The sequence below is a fragment of the Musca domestica genome, unplaced genomic scaffold, assembly GCF_030504385.1.
Source record: "Musca domestica strain aabys unplaced genomic scaffold, Musca_domestica.polishedcontigs.V.1.1 1310, whole genome shotgun sequence".
Lineage (NCBI taxonomy): Eukaryota > Metazoa > Arthropoda > Insecta > Diptera > Muscidae > Musca > Musca domestica.
The window spans coordinates 1-14,655 of NW_026712175.1; the positions used below are offsets into that span (position 1 = coordinate 1).

The following is a 14,655-nucleotide window of genomic DNA, read 5'->3' on the forward strand; positions in this document are numbered from 1 at the left end:
ATTTTAATTATTTTATGGGATAGCTGTAAATAAATTATTAAAAATCTTTAATAATATAATAATATAGATTTAGACATAGTTATTATTGTAAAAGTTTTTCTAATTTATTTATAAATTATTATTTATTTACTTTTAATTTTTTTATTAAGATTCATTTTAATTTTAAAATGAGTAATAATGATAACAATTAGTATATATTTTGTATAAATAAGTTTATATGAAAGTTTTTATAAAGAACTCGGCAAAATTTGTTCGCCTGTTCCAAAACATGTCTTTTTGAATTATTTAAAAAGTCTAACCTGCCCCTGAATTATTTTAAATGGCCGCAGTATCCTAACTGTGCAAAGGTAGCATAATCATTAGTCTTTTTTGAAGGCTGGTATGAATGGTTTGGACGAGATATTAACTGTTTCATAAAAATTTATAATAGAATTTTCTTTTTTAGTCAAAAGCTAAAATAATTTAAAAGAGAAGACCCTATAAATCTTTATATTTAGATACTCAATTTTGTGGATTTTTTTTGTTGTGATTGTTGATAATATTTTATTGGGGTGATATTAAAATTAAAAAACTTTTAATTAATTAATCATTAATTTATGAATAATGATCCGTTATTAACGATTAAAAATTTAAGTTACTTTAGGGATAACAGCGGTATTTTTGGAGAGTCATATGATAAAAAAGATTGCGACCTCGATGTGGATTAGAGATATCTTTTGGTGCATCGCTAAAATGTTAGTCTGTTCGACTTTTAAATCTTACATGATCTGAGTTCAAACCGGTGTAAGCCGGTTGGTTTCTATCTTAAAAATTAAAATATTTCAGTACGAAAGGACCTAATATTTGATAAATTATTATTTTTATAATTGATATAATTAATTTACTATTTGGCAGATTATGCAATAATTTAGAATTTATATAGTATTTTTATTTACAAATAGTACATGTTTTATTTAGAAAATTTATTATTTATTATTGTAGTTTATTATTAATTCTTTGTTTTAGTAAGGTTGCATTTTTGACACTTTTAGAACGAAAGGTATTAGGTTATATTCAAATTCGTAAGGGCCTAATAAGGTAGGAATTAGATTCCTCAACCTTTTTGTGATGCAATTTAATTTTTACTAAGGCACAAACTTATCCTTTATTATCAAATTATATTTCTTATTATTTTTCTCCTATTTTTTCACTATTTTTATCTTTATGGTATGAATATGTATACCTTTATTTATTAAATTATTTTCTTTTAATTTAGGTTATTATTTTTTTTATGTTGTACAAGTTTAGGAGTAATACTGTAATATTGCTGGTTGATCTTCAAATTCTAATTATGCTTTATTAGGAGTTTACGAGCTGTTGCTCAAACTATTTCTTAATAGTAAGATTAGCTTTAGTATTATTAATTTTATTTTTTTAATTGGGGGTTTTAGATATATTAATATTTATAAAGTATCAATTATTTATTTGATTTTTATTTAAATGTTTCCAATAGCATTAGTTTGATTTAGAATTTCATTAGCTGAAACAAATCGAACACCTTTTGATTTTGCTGAGGTGAATCTGAATTAGTTTCTGGATTTAATATTGAATAGAAGAGAGGAATTTGCATTATTTTTTTTGGCTGAATATGCAGTATTTTTTTATAAGAATATTATTTTGTGTAATTTTTAGGATGTGATGTGTTTTCTTTTCTTTTTATTTACAGTTAACATTTGTTTCTTTTATTTTATTTGAGTCCGTGGAACTTTACCTCGATTCCGGATGATAAATTATTATTTAGCTGAAAGAGATTTTTTACCTTTTTCGTTAAATTTTTTTATTTTTTGTAGGATTTAAGATTTTTTTATTATATTATTATAGTGAATTTTATTTAGAAAAGTTAATAGAAAATTAGATTTCTATCTTATGTTTTCAAACATATGCTTATTTCAAGCTCATTAACTAATTTTAAATTATCTCATCACTTTGTTACTAAGAGTTAAATAAGAAACGAGAAATAAACTACTGTTAAATTTGACCAACTAAACGTAAGAGCTTCAACTGGTCGAGCGCCAATTCATGTTATAAAATAACTGTAACTACTATTGTCAGAATAATTTTATTAATTGGATAAAATTGGATTCCTCGGAACTTTCTTATGATAAAAGGTACAATTGCTAAATTGCAATTGATAAACTAATGCAATTACTCCTCCTAACTTATTTGGAATAGATCGAAATAATCAGCATAAGCGATAAAAAGTATCATTCAGGTTGAATATAACAGGTGTAACTAAAGATTAGCGGGATAAATTATCAGGGTCTCCTAATAGTATGGATTAATTAATCCTAATAATTAAATTATTGTTATAATAATAAATCCAACGATATCCTTATAGTTAAAATAAGGATGGAAAGGAATTTTATCAATATTAATTTAATCCTAGGTTATTTGAACCCGGTTTCATGTAAAAATAATAATGGGATTATTGTTATTGCTAATACAATAAAAGGTAAATAAAATGGAAAGTGAAAAATCGAGTTAAAGTTGCATTGTCTACAGCAAATCCTCCTCAAACTCATGTACGAGTCAATTCCTAATAAGGAATAGCTGATATAAATATAGTAATAACTGTTGCTCCTCAGAAAGATATTGTCCCAAGGAAGAACGTATCCTATACAGCTGTTCCTATAACTAGAATAAAATAATGTACTCCTACTAGTCAAGTTGGTGTATATAAATAGATCCATATATATTCCTCGTCCTACATGTAGATAAATGCAAATAAAGAAAAAATGATGCACCATTAGCATGTAAAGTCGTATAATCAAGCCATAATTAACGTCTCGACAAATATGATTTACTCTATTCAATGCTAAATTAATATCTGCTGTATAATGTATAGCAAGAATAATCCAGTTAAAATTTGAATAATTAACATAAACCTAATAATGATCCGAAATTTCATCATGATGAAATATTACTTGGAGCAGGTAGGTCTACTAATGCATATTTGCAATACTTAAAATTGGATGTTTAAGTCGTAAAGGTTTGTTCATTAGTTAATTAAATATAGGTCGTAAAGGTCCCTTAAATAAATTAGTAATTTTTACTACTGCAATTAATGTAATTAATAAATAATTTATTAATAAAATTGTTAATAAATTAGTTTGGAAATTATATAGTTTGTTTAAAAGAAAGAGCATTTCTATTATATATAATTTAAATTAGAAATTGGTTGAATTTCTATATTAGAATAATTTAATAGAATTCTTTTGTCAATCAAAATAATGAAATAATTAATAATAAAAAAATAGAAATTGAATGAAATCACAATTTTTGAAGAAAAATGTAAATATTTCATTTGAAGCTAAAGAAGTTACATAAAATGAATAGAACTAAGTATTCCTCCTAAAAATACTAAAAATAAAATATAAGAAAATCAAAATGTTTTAGTTATTAATCCTGAAATTATTGAAACTAAAATAGTTTGAATAAGTAAGGTTAATCCTATAGCTAATGGATGTTTAATATTATAATAATAAAATTAAAAATAAATAGAAGAGTTATTAAAATTCATTGTATAATATCAAGAAATAGTTTTAATTAAAATATTAATTTTGGGGATTAATGATAAAGAAATTTCTTTTTTCTTGAAGTTTTAAAAGAGTAGCTCTTATTTTTGGTTTACAAGACCAATGTTTTTATTAAACTATTAAAACTAATGTTAATAATTTTAAATTGATGTTTACCTAGAATTTATTTATTATAGGAGTATTTACTTTTGTTCTAATCGAAAGCATTTATTATCTATATATTAAGATTAGAATATATTGTTTTAAGATTATTTCTTTTATTATTTGTATATTTAAATATATATAATTATGAAAATTTTTTTAGAAGATATTTTTAACTTTTAGAGTATGTGAAGGTGCTTTAGGTCTTTCAATTTTAGTTTCAATAATTCGTACACATGGAAATGATTATTTTCAAAGATTTAATGTATTATAATGTTAAAATTATTTTTATAGTTTATTTTTATTTCCTTTATGTTTTATTAAAAAGTTCATATTGAATGGTTCAAAGTTTTTTATTTTTTATTTCTTTATTTTTATTTTAATAAATATATATTCAAATTATTTTATATCAATTTCTTATATATTCGGTTCAGATATAATTTCTTATGGATTAATTTTATTAAGATTGTGAATTGTTTCTTTAATGTTAATAGCAAGAGAATCAGTGTTTAAATATAATAATTATGTTAATTTATTTTATTTAATATTATTTATTGTTATTAATATTAGTATTGACTTTTAGAAGTATAAGTTTATTTATATTTTATTTATTTTTTGAAAGAAGTTTAATTCCTACTTTATTTTAATTTTAGGTTGGGGTTATCAACCTGAACGGTTACAAGCGGGAGTATATTTATTATTTTATACATTGTTAGTTTCTTTACCAATATTAATTGGTATTTTTTATTTATATAAGGTAACAAATACTATAAATTTTTATTTATTAAATAATTATATATTTAATTATGAAATTTTATATTTTTCTTTAGTTATAGCATTTTTAGTAAAAATACCAATATTTTTAGTTCATTTGTGATTACCAAAGGCTCATGTAGAAGCTCCAGTTTCTGGATCAATAATTTTAGCTGGAATTATATTAAAGTTAGGAGGTTATGGTTTATTACGAGTATTTCCTTTTTTACAATTATTAGGTCTAAAATTTAATTTTATTTGAATTAGAATTAGATTAGTTGGAGGAGTATTAGTTAGTTTAACATGTTATGTCAAACTGATTTAAAGGCTTTAATTGCTTATTCTTCAGTTGCTCATATAGGAATTGTTTTAGCTGGGTTAATAACTATAACATATATAGGAATATGTGGTTCTTATACTTTAATAATTGCTCATGGATTATGTTCTTCTGGATTATTTTGTTTAGCAAATATTTCTTATGAACGATTAGGAAGACGAAGTTTATTAATTAATAAGGGTTTATTAAATTTTATACCTTCAATGGCTTTATGATGATTTTTATTAAGTTCTGCTAATATAGCAGCTCCTCCTACTTTAAATTTATTAGGAGAAATTTCTTTGATTAATAGAATTGTTAGTTGATCTTGATTAACAATATTAATGTTATCTTTATTGTCTTTCTTTAGAGCTGCTTATACATTATATTTATATGCTTATAGACAACATGGAAAGTTATTTTCTGGAGTTTATTCTTTTAGAGGAGGAAAGATTCGAGAATATTTATTATTATTTTTACATTGATTTCCTTTAAATTTATTAATTTTAAAGGGGGATATATGTATGTTATGATTATAATTATTTAAATAGTTTAATAAAAATATTGATTTGTGGTGTCAATGATAAGATAAAAATCTTTTTAAATCGTGAAATATTATCAATTTCTTCAATTAGATTCATTAGTTTATTTTTTTTAGACTTTTGTCATTTACTATAGGATTAATTTTATTATAAATGATTTTACAATTTTTATTGAATGAGAAGTTGTTTCTATAAATTCTTTAATAATTGTAATAACAATTTTATTAGATTGAATAAGATTAATTTTTATGTCTTTTGTATTAATAATTTCTTCTTTAGTTATTTATTATAGAAAGGAATATATAGAAAGAGATTATAAGATTAATCGATTTATTATATTAGTATTAATATTTGTAACTTCAATAATATTATTAATTATTAGTCCAAATTTAATTAGAATTTTATTAGGTTGAGATGGATTAGGGTTAGTTTCTTATTGTTAATAATTTATTTTCAAAATATTAAGTCATATAATGCTGGTATATTAACTGCTTTATCAAATCGAATTGGAGATGTAGCTTTATTATTAGCAATTGCTTGAATATTAAATTATGGTAGTTGAAATTATATTTTTTATTTAGATGTAATGCAATCTGATAGAGAAATGTTAATTGTTGGTATATTAGTAATATTAGCTGCAATAACAAAAAGTGCACAGATTCCATTTTCTTCTTGATTACCAGCTGCAATAGCAGCTCCTACTCCAGTATCGGCTTTAGTTCATTCTTCAACTTTAGTAACAGCTGGAGTTTATTTATTAATTCGATTTAATATTGTATTAAGAACAAGTTGAATGGGTAATTTATTACTACTATTATCAGGTTTAACAATATTTATAGCTGGATTAGGTGCTAATTATGAATTTGATTTAAAGAAGATTATTGCTTTATCTACTTTAAGACAATTAGGTTTAATAATAAGAATTTATCTATAGGTTATTATAAATTAGCTTTTTTTCATTTATTAACTCATGCATTATTTAAGGCTTTATTATTTATATGTGCAGGAGCAATTATTCATAATATGAACAATAATCAAGATATTCGTTTAATAGGAAGTTTAAGATTAATAATACCATTAACTTCTTCTTGTTTTAATGTTGCAAATTTAGCATTATGTGGAATACCATTTTTAGCAGGATTTTATTCAAAGGATTTAATTTTGGAAATAGTATCATTTTCTTATATTAATTTATTTTCTTTCTTTCTATATTTTTTTTCAACAGGGTTAACAGTATGTTATTCTTTTCGATTAGTTTATTATTCAATAACTGGAGATTCTAATTTTTCTTCTTTAAATATACTTAATGATGAAGGTTGAGTAATATTAAAGAGTATAATAGGTTTATTAATTTTAAGAATTGTAGGAGGAAGTATATTAAGTTGATTAATTTTTCCTACTCCGGAAGTTATTATTTTACCTTTAAATTTAAAGTTATTGACTTTATTTGTATGTATTATTGGTGGTTTAATAGGTTATTTAATTTCTAATGTATCTTTATTTTTATAAATAAGGCTTTAAGAAATTATAATTTTTCTTATTTTTTAGGCTCAATATGATTTATACCTTATATTTCTACTTATGGAATTATTAATTATCCTTTAATTTTAGGTAAAATAAGAATTAAATCATTTGACCAAGCTTGATCTGAATATTTTGGGGGTCACAACTTTATTATAATTTAGTTAAAAATTCTCAGTTAAATCAAATATTACAAAATAATAATTTAAAAATTTATTTATTAAGTTTTATTTTTTGAATTGTAATTTTATACATATATATAATTTGTTTCTATTCAAATAGCTTATATTTATTTCAGTGTCATGAAGATGTTAGGGAGATTAATTAATCTTTGAATATGTATACTGAATTATTTTTAGTAATTTATAAAATAAAATTATTTAATTTTACAATGAAAATGTAATGTTTTTATTAAACTATATAAATAGAAGTATAAATGGAATTTAACCATTAAAAGAAAAAAGTTAGCAGCTTTTACTTGAACATCATACTTCCTTAATTGGAGTTTAGAACTCAATTCTATCATTAACAGTGATAAGCCGCTTTTTGGCTTCAATTAATTATTTAAAGAATAAGGGTAAATTTACCTAAGATTAGGTCGAAACTAATTGCAATATATCGCTTCATATTCAAGGTAGATTGAAAATTCAATACTTTTTGAATGCAAATCAAATGTTATAATTAACTACAACCCTGTTTAGTTTGATCAATTTAATATCCCTTGATTTCATTCATGATAAAGTCCTAATAATAGAATTAAAATAAAAATAATAGACGTAATTGTTCAGCATATAATATTTGAAAATTTAATAATTAAAATAATTGGTAAAATTAATGCAATTTCTACGTCAAAATTAAAAAAATAATAGTAATTAAAAAAAATCGAAGTGAAAAAGGTAAACGAGATGATGATTTTGGGTCAAATCCACATTCGAATGGTGAAGCTTTTTCACGATCTACAATTGTTTTTTTAGATAAAATTGAAGCTAAAAGTATAACTACTATAGAAATTAATAGAAGGATTGAACTAATTGTTAAAATTGAAAAAAATTATCTATACTATTAATAATAGACCATATGATTGGAAGTCAAATATACTTTTTATACTATATAGATAATAAATTATCCTCCTCATCAGTAAATAGATACATAAAGGAATAATCAAACAATATCAACAAAATGTCAATATCAAGCAGCAGCTTCAAATCCAAAGTGGTGATTTTTTGAAAAGTGGTTATTTAAATGTCGACCTAAACAAACAATTAAAAAAGTTGTTCCAATTAATACATGAAGACCATGAAATCCTGTTGCTATAAAGAAAGTAGAACCGTAAACTGAATCTGCAATTGTGAATGGAGCTTCAATATATTCATAAGCTTGAAGAATTGTAAAGTAAATTCCTAATAATACTGTAAAAAATAATCCTTGTGTAGTTGTGAATGATTACCTTCCATTAAACTATGATGAGCTCAAGTTACAGTAATTCCAGAAGTTAGTAAATTACAGTATTTAATAAAGGAATTTGGAATGGATTGAAAGGAGTAATTCCTAAAGGTGGTCATATTGCTCCTAATTCAATTGAAGGAGATAAGCTACTATGGAAAAATGCTCAAAAAAATGAAACGAAAAATAAAACTTCTGAAAGAATAAATAAAATTATTCCTCATCGTAAACCTGTAGTAACAGAAAGTGTATGAAGACCTTGATATGTTCCTTCTCGAGAAATATCTCGTCATCATTGGTACACAGTTAAAATTGTAATAACATTCCCTAATAAGAATAATGAATTATCATATTGATGAAATCATTTTACTATTCCTGCAACTGTTGTTATAGCTCCAATTGATGCTGTTAATGGTCATGGACTATAGTCTACTAAATGAAATGGGTGATTTGAATGTGTTGACATTAATTAACTTCTCTAGAATATAATGTTCTTAAATACGTATGATTGAATTATTGCAACTGCTGATTCTAAAACTAATAGTGCAATTTGTGTAATAATTAAAAAACTAATTAATACTATAGATAAAGAAGGTCCTGTATTTCCTAAAAGAGTAAGAAGTAGATGTCCAGCAATTATATTAGCTGTTAATCGAACAGCTAAAGTTCCTGGTCGAATTACATTACTAATAGTTTCAATGCATACTATAAATGGTATTAAAATAGCTGGAGTTCCTTGAGGAACTAAATGAGCAAATATATGTTGAGTATTATTAATTCATCCATATAATATAAAACATAATCATAAAGGAAGAGCTAAAGTTAGAGTTAAAGTTAAATGACTTGTTCTTGTAAAAATATATGGAAATAATCCTATAAAATTATTAAATGAAATTATAGAAAATAATGAAACGAAAATAAATGTAGAACCGTTTGCTCCTATAGGACCAAGTAAAGTTTTAAATTCCTTATGAAGTGTTAATAAAATATTATTTCAAAAAATGTGGTATCGAGATGGTATAAGTCAGTATATTGATGGAATTATTAAAATTCCTAAAAAAGTTCTTAATCAATTTAATGAAAGATTAAAAATACTTGATGAAGGGTCAAAAACAGAGAATAAATTTGTTATCATTTTCAATTTAATGACTTTGTTGAATGAGTTTTATTACTTAAATTTGATTTAGGTATTGAAGGAATATATGAATAGTAATTTATTACATTAAAAATTACAAATGTAATTGAAAAAATAATAAATAAGCTTAATCAACCAATTGGTGCTATTTGAGGGATTAAAAATATTAATAAATTAATAATTTTAGTTTGACAAACTAATGTTATATTTTAACTAATTTTTTCATAACTAATTTACTATACTATACTATACTATAACTAACTATAACTAATTTACTAATTTACTTTCAAGTGCTAATTTACTATAAAATGGTTTAAGAGACCAGTACTTGCTTTCAGTCATCTAATGAAGAATTATTTTTAGAAATTCACTTAATAAAATAATTTACAGGAATACTTTCAATTACAATTGGTATAAAACTATGATTAGCTCCACAAATTTCTGAACATTGTCCATAGAATAAACCTGGTCGATTAATTAAGAAATTAGTTTGATTTAGACGACCAGGAGTACCATCAACCTTTACACCTAAAGCAGGAACAGTTCATGAATGAATTACATCAGCAGCAGTTACTAAAATTCGAATTTGAGAATTTATTGGTAAAACTACTCGATTATCTACATCTAATAAACGAAATCCGTCTACTGGTAATTCATTTGTAGGAATTATATAAGAATCAAATTCAACATTATTAAAATCTGAATATTCATAACTTCAATATCATTGATGACCAATAGCCTTTAAAGTTACTGATGGTTCATTAATTTCATCTAATAAGTATAATAATCGTAAAGAAGGGAAAGCAATGAATAATAAAATAATTGCAGGTAAAATAGTTCAAATAATTTCAATTGTTTGTCCATGTAATAAATAACGATTAACATATTTATTAAAAAATAATGTAAACATTAAATATCCGACTAATACTGTAATTATTACTAAAATTATTAATGCATGATCATGAAAAAAAATTAATTGTTCTATTAATGGAGAAGAACTATCTTGTAAACCTAAATTTGCTCATGTTGACATTAGTTTCTAATAAAAGTAAAATACTTTATATATGGAGCTTAAATCCATTGCACTAATCTGCCATATTAGAAATTAGTTAGTAAAGGCAATTCATTATATCTGTGTTCAGCAGGTGGAGTATTTTGTAATCATTCAATTGATGAATTTAATTGAATTGGGAAAATTACTTGTCGTTGAGATACTAAACTTTCTCAGATAATATAGAATAAATATAAAATTCCTAATAATGAAATTGTTGAACCGATTGTTGAAATTACATTTCATGCTGTATAAGCATCAGGATAATCAGAATATCGTCGAGGTATTCCGGCTAATCCTAAGAAATGTTGAGGGAAGAATGTTAAATTTACTCCAATAAATATAATAACAAATTGACTTTTTAAAAGTTTATTATTTAGAGTTAATACAGTAAATAGAGGGTATCAATGTACAAATCCTGCTATAATAGCAAATACAGCTCCTATAGAAAGTACATAGTGGAAATGAGCAACTACATAATATGTATCATGTAAAATAATATCAACAGATGAGTTAGCTAGTACTACTCCTGTTAAACCTCCTACAGTAAATAAGAATACGAATCCTAAAGCTCATAAAATAGCTGGAGAATAAGTTAGTTGAGTTCCGTATAATGTAGCTAATCAACTAAAATCTTAATTCCAGTAGGTACAGCAATAATTATTGTAGCTGAAGTGAAGTAAGCTCGAGTATCAACGTCTATTCCAACAGTAAATATGTGATGAGCTCATACAATAAATCCTAAAAGTCCAATTGCTAACATAGCATAAATTATTCCTAAAGAACCGAATGTTTCCTTCTTTCCTGATTCTTGACTAATAATATGAGAAATTATTCCAAATCCAGGTAAAATTAAAATATAAACTTCTGGATGTCCAAAGAATCAGAATAAGTGTTGATAAAGAATTGGATCACCTCCTCCAGCTGGATCAAAGAATGAAGTATTTAAATTTCGATCAGTTAATAGTATAGTAATAGCTCCAGCAAGAACAGGAAGAGATAATAATAATAATAATGCAGTAATTACAACTGATCAAACAAATAAAGGCATTCGATCGAATGTAATTCCTGTTGATCGTATGTTAATAACAGTTGTAATAAAATTTACTGCTCCTAAAATTGAAGAAATTCCTGCTAAGTGAAGAGAGAAAATAGCTAAATCAACTGAAGCTCCACCATGAGCAATAATTGATGATAAAGGTGGATAAACAGTTCAACCTGTTCCAGCTCCCTTTTCTACTATACTTCTTACTAATAATAGAGTTAATGCAGGAGGTAATAATCAAAAACTTATATTATTCATTCGAGGGAATGCTATATCTGGAGCTCCTAATATTAAAGGAACTAATCAATTTCCAAACCCTCCAATTATAATAGGTATTACTATAAAGAAAATTATAATAAAAGCATGAGCTGTTACAATAACATTATAAATTTGATCGTCTCCAATTAGAGCACCAGGGTGTCCTAATTCAGCTCGAATTAAAATTCTTAATGATGTTCCTACTATACCAGATCATGCTCCGAAGATAAAATATAAAGTACCAATATCTTTATGATTAGTAGAAATAACCATTGTTGCGATTAAATGGCTGAAGTTTAGGCAATAGATTGTAAATTTATTTATGAGAATTTTTCTCTTTAATCAATTAGCTTTATAGTCAATAATGACATTAGACTGCAATTCTAAAGGAGTAATAAATTTACTAAGGCTTAAAAGATTATTCTTATATTGATAGCTTTGAAGGCTATTAGTTTATTTAACTTAAAGCCTTAAAAAAAGAAATATAAGGAAGAAGTTAAAAATAACCCAAAAGTTGAAATATAAGAAAAAGTTAATAAAAGCTTTATATTTGAAGACTTATAATATGAAAATGTTATTCAACTATTTTCATAATAGTTTAGTATAAAAGCACTATAACATAATCGAATATAAAAATATAAAGTAATTAATGTTATTATTACTATAAAAGTTAATAAAAATAATTGATTATTTATAGTTAAAGATTGAATTACAAATATTTTTGGTAAGAATCCTAAAAATGGGGGTAATCCTCCTAATGAAAGAAGATTAAAAAATAAGAAAAATTTAATTCTTTTTTCATGGAAAAATAAAGAAAATAATTGATTAATATAAGAAATTTTAAACATATTAAATATTAACACTATTGAAAATGTTAAAAATGTATAAAATAAAAAATATACTAGTCAAATATTTCTATTATATATTGCAGCTAATATTCATCCTAAATGGTTAATTGAAGAATAAGCTATTAATTTACGTAAAGAAGTTTGATTTAAACCTCCTAATGCACCAATTAAACTTGATAAAATAATTCTGATAATAATTAATGGCTTAAAAATTACATAAGAAATTAATATTAACGGAGCAATTTTTTGTCAAGTTATTAAAATTAATGCATTAATTCATGATAATCCTTCTATTACATTAGGGAATCAAAAATGGAAAGGAGCAGAACCTCTCTTTAATAATAAAGAAGAAAGAATAATTATTTCTATTAAATTTGCATTATTTTTACCAGTATTAAGTAAAAATAAAATTACTGCAAATAAAAATACAGAAGAAGCTAGTGCTTGAGTTAAAAAGTACTTTAAAGATGCTTCTGTAGATATTAATTTATTATCTCTTATTAGGGGGATAAAAGCTAACAAATTAATTTCTAAACCTATTCAGGCTCCTATTCAAGAGTTTGCTGAAATTGCAATTAAAGATCCTATTATTAAAATAGTTAAAAATATAATTTTTGATGAATTATTAAAATTAAAAAGAAAAGGATTAGAACCTTTATAAATGGGGTATGAGCCCAGTAGCTTAATTAGCTTATCTTTTTATAATAAATATATTTTGGTGTACGATGCACAAAAGTTTTTGATACTTTTAGAAATAGTTTAATTCTATTAAATATAATGAATGTAATATTAATTACATAATTTACCCTATCAAGGTAACCCTTTTATCAGGCAATTCATTCAATGCAATGAGGCTCTTTTTTTTTTTTTTTTTTTATATATTTATACATAATTTTGAGAAAAATTTATAATTTTTTTTTATTAATTAATTAATTTATAGAATTAAAAATAGTAATTTTAAAATTTTAAGTACTAATGTATAAAGATAATTTTTTATTTTTTTTTTAAAAATAAGCAAAAAATTAATTTAGATAATTAATTTATGCATATATATATATATATATATATATATATATATATATATATATATATATATATATATATATATATATATATATATATATATATATATATATATATATATATATTTCTCTATATAAAATTACATATTAATACAAATCTTATATTATAATAATAGGGAAATATAATTATATAAATTATATTATAATATATATTTATTTATGTAATTACTTATTAATATATAAATTATTTATATAATGTATACTATATATTAGACATTAGATAACCATTAATAGATAAATACCTGAATAATCAAGATTAATCGTACTATTATGCTTAATTGGATGGTTGTGAAATTTTTTTTTGATTTGGATTAATATTCATCTATTAATTAATTAAATATTTATTAATATATATATGAATACCTAGATTAATATCTATCTATTAATCAATTAAATATTTATATATATATAGATGTATAACGAATATAGTATATAGACTAAATTTCAGATTTTGTAACGCTCAATATAAAAATAGAGACCTATTATTGTATAAATTATATATTATTAAAATATAAGAAATCAATTAGAAAAAAATAATAACATTAAAAAATATTTATAATTTTTAAAAAAATTTTTAAAAAAAAAAAAAAAAAAAAATTCGAGATTTTTTTTTAAAAAAAAAATTTTTAAAAATCTAAAAATTTAAATTTTGATTTATTTTAAAAAATTTTTAAAATCTAAAAATTTAATTTTGATTTATTTCATAAAATATAATTAAATTTTTATTTATAAATTTAATTTTGATTTATTTCATAAAATATAATTAAATTTTTATTATAAATTATTTGTTTACTATATTTAATTATTTATTAAATTATAATATTTTAAAAAATTTTTATTTTTTTTTTAAAAAAAATCTATTAAAATATAATTATATTAGGGGATATAATTGGTTTTTTTTATGTTAAAAATAACATTTATTTTGTATTATTAATATTTTATAAA

At 22.6% G+C, this 14,655-nt stretch overlaps 3 pseudogenes across 2 annotated transcripts; 1 reads left to right on the forward strand and 2 right to left on the reverse strand.

Moving 5' to 3' along the window:
• The first annotated feature begins 2,948 nt into the window (after positions 1-2,948).
• Positions 2,949-7,121, forward strand: LOC131800941 (NADH-ubiquinone oxidoreductase chain 5-like; annotated as a pseudogene).
• Positions 7,122-9,774: 2,653 nt separating this feature from the next.
• LOC131800940 (cytochrome c oxidase subunit 1-like) lies at positions 9,775-11,780 on the reverse strand (annotated as a pseudogene). Its single transcript, XR_009341633.1, has one exon. The product of XR_009341633.1 is annotated as a cytochrome c oxidase subunit 1-like (transcript).
• On the reverse strand, positions 9,775-13,231 carry LOC109613947 (NADH-ubiquinone oxidoreductase chain 2-like; annotated as a pseudogene). The gene has a single exon (XR_009341634.1). The product of XR_009341634.1 is annotated as an NADH-ubiquinone oxidoreductase chain 2-like (transcript).
• Positions 13,232-14,655: the final 1,424 nt, after the last annotated feature.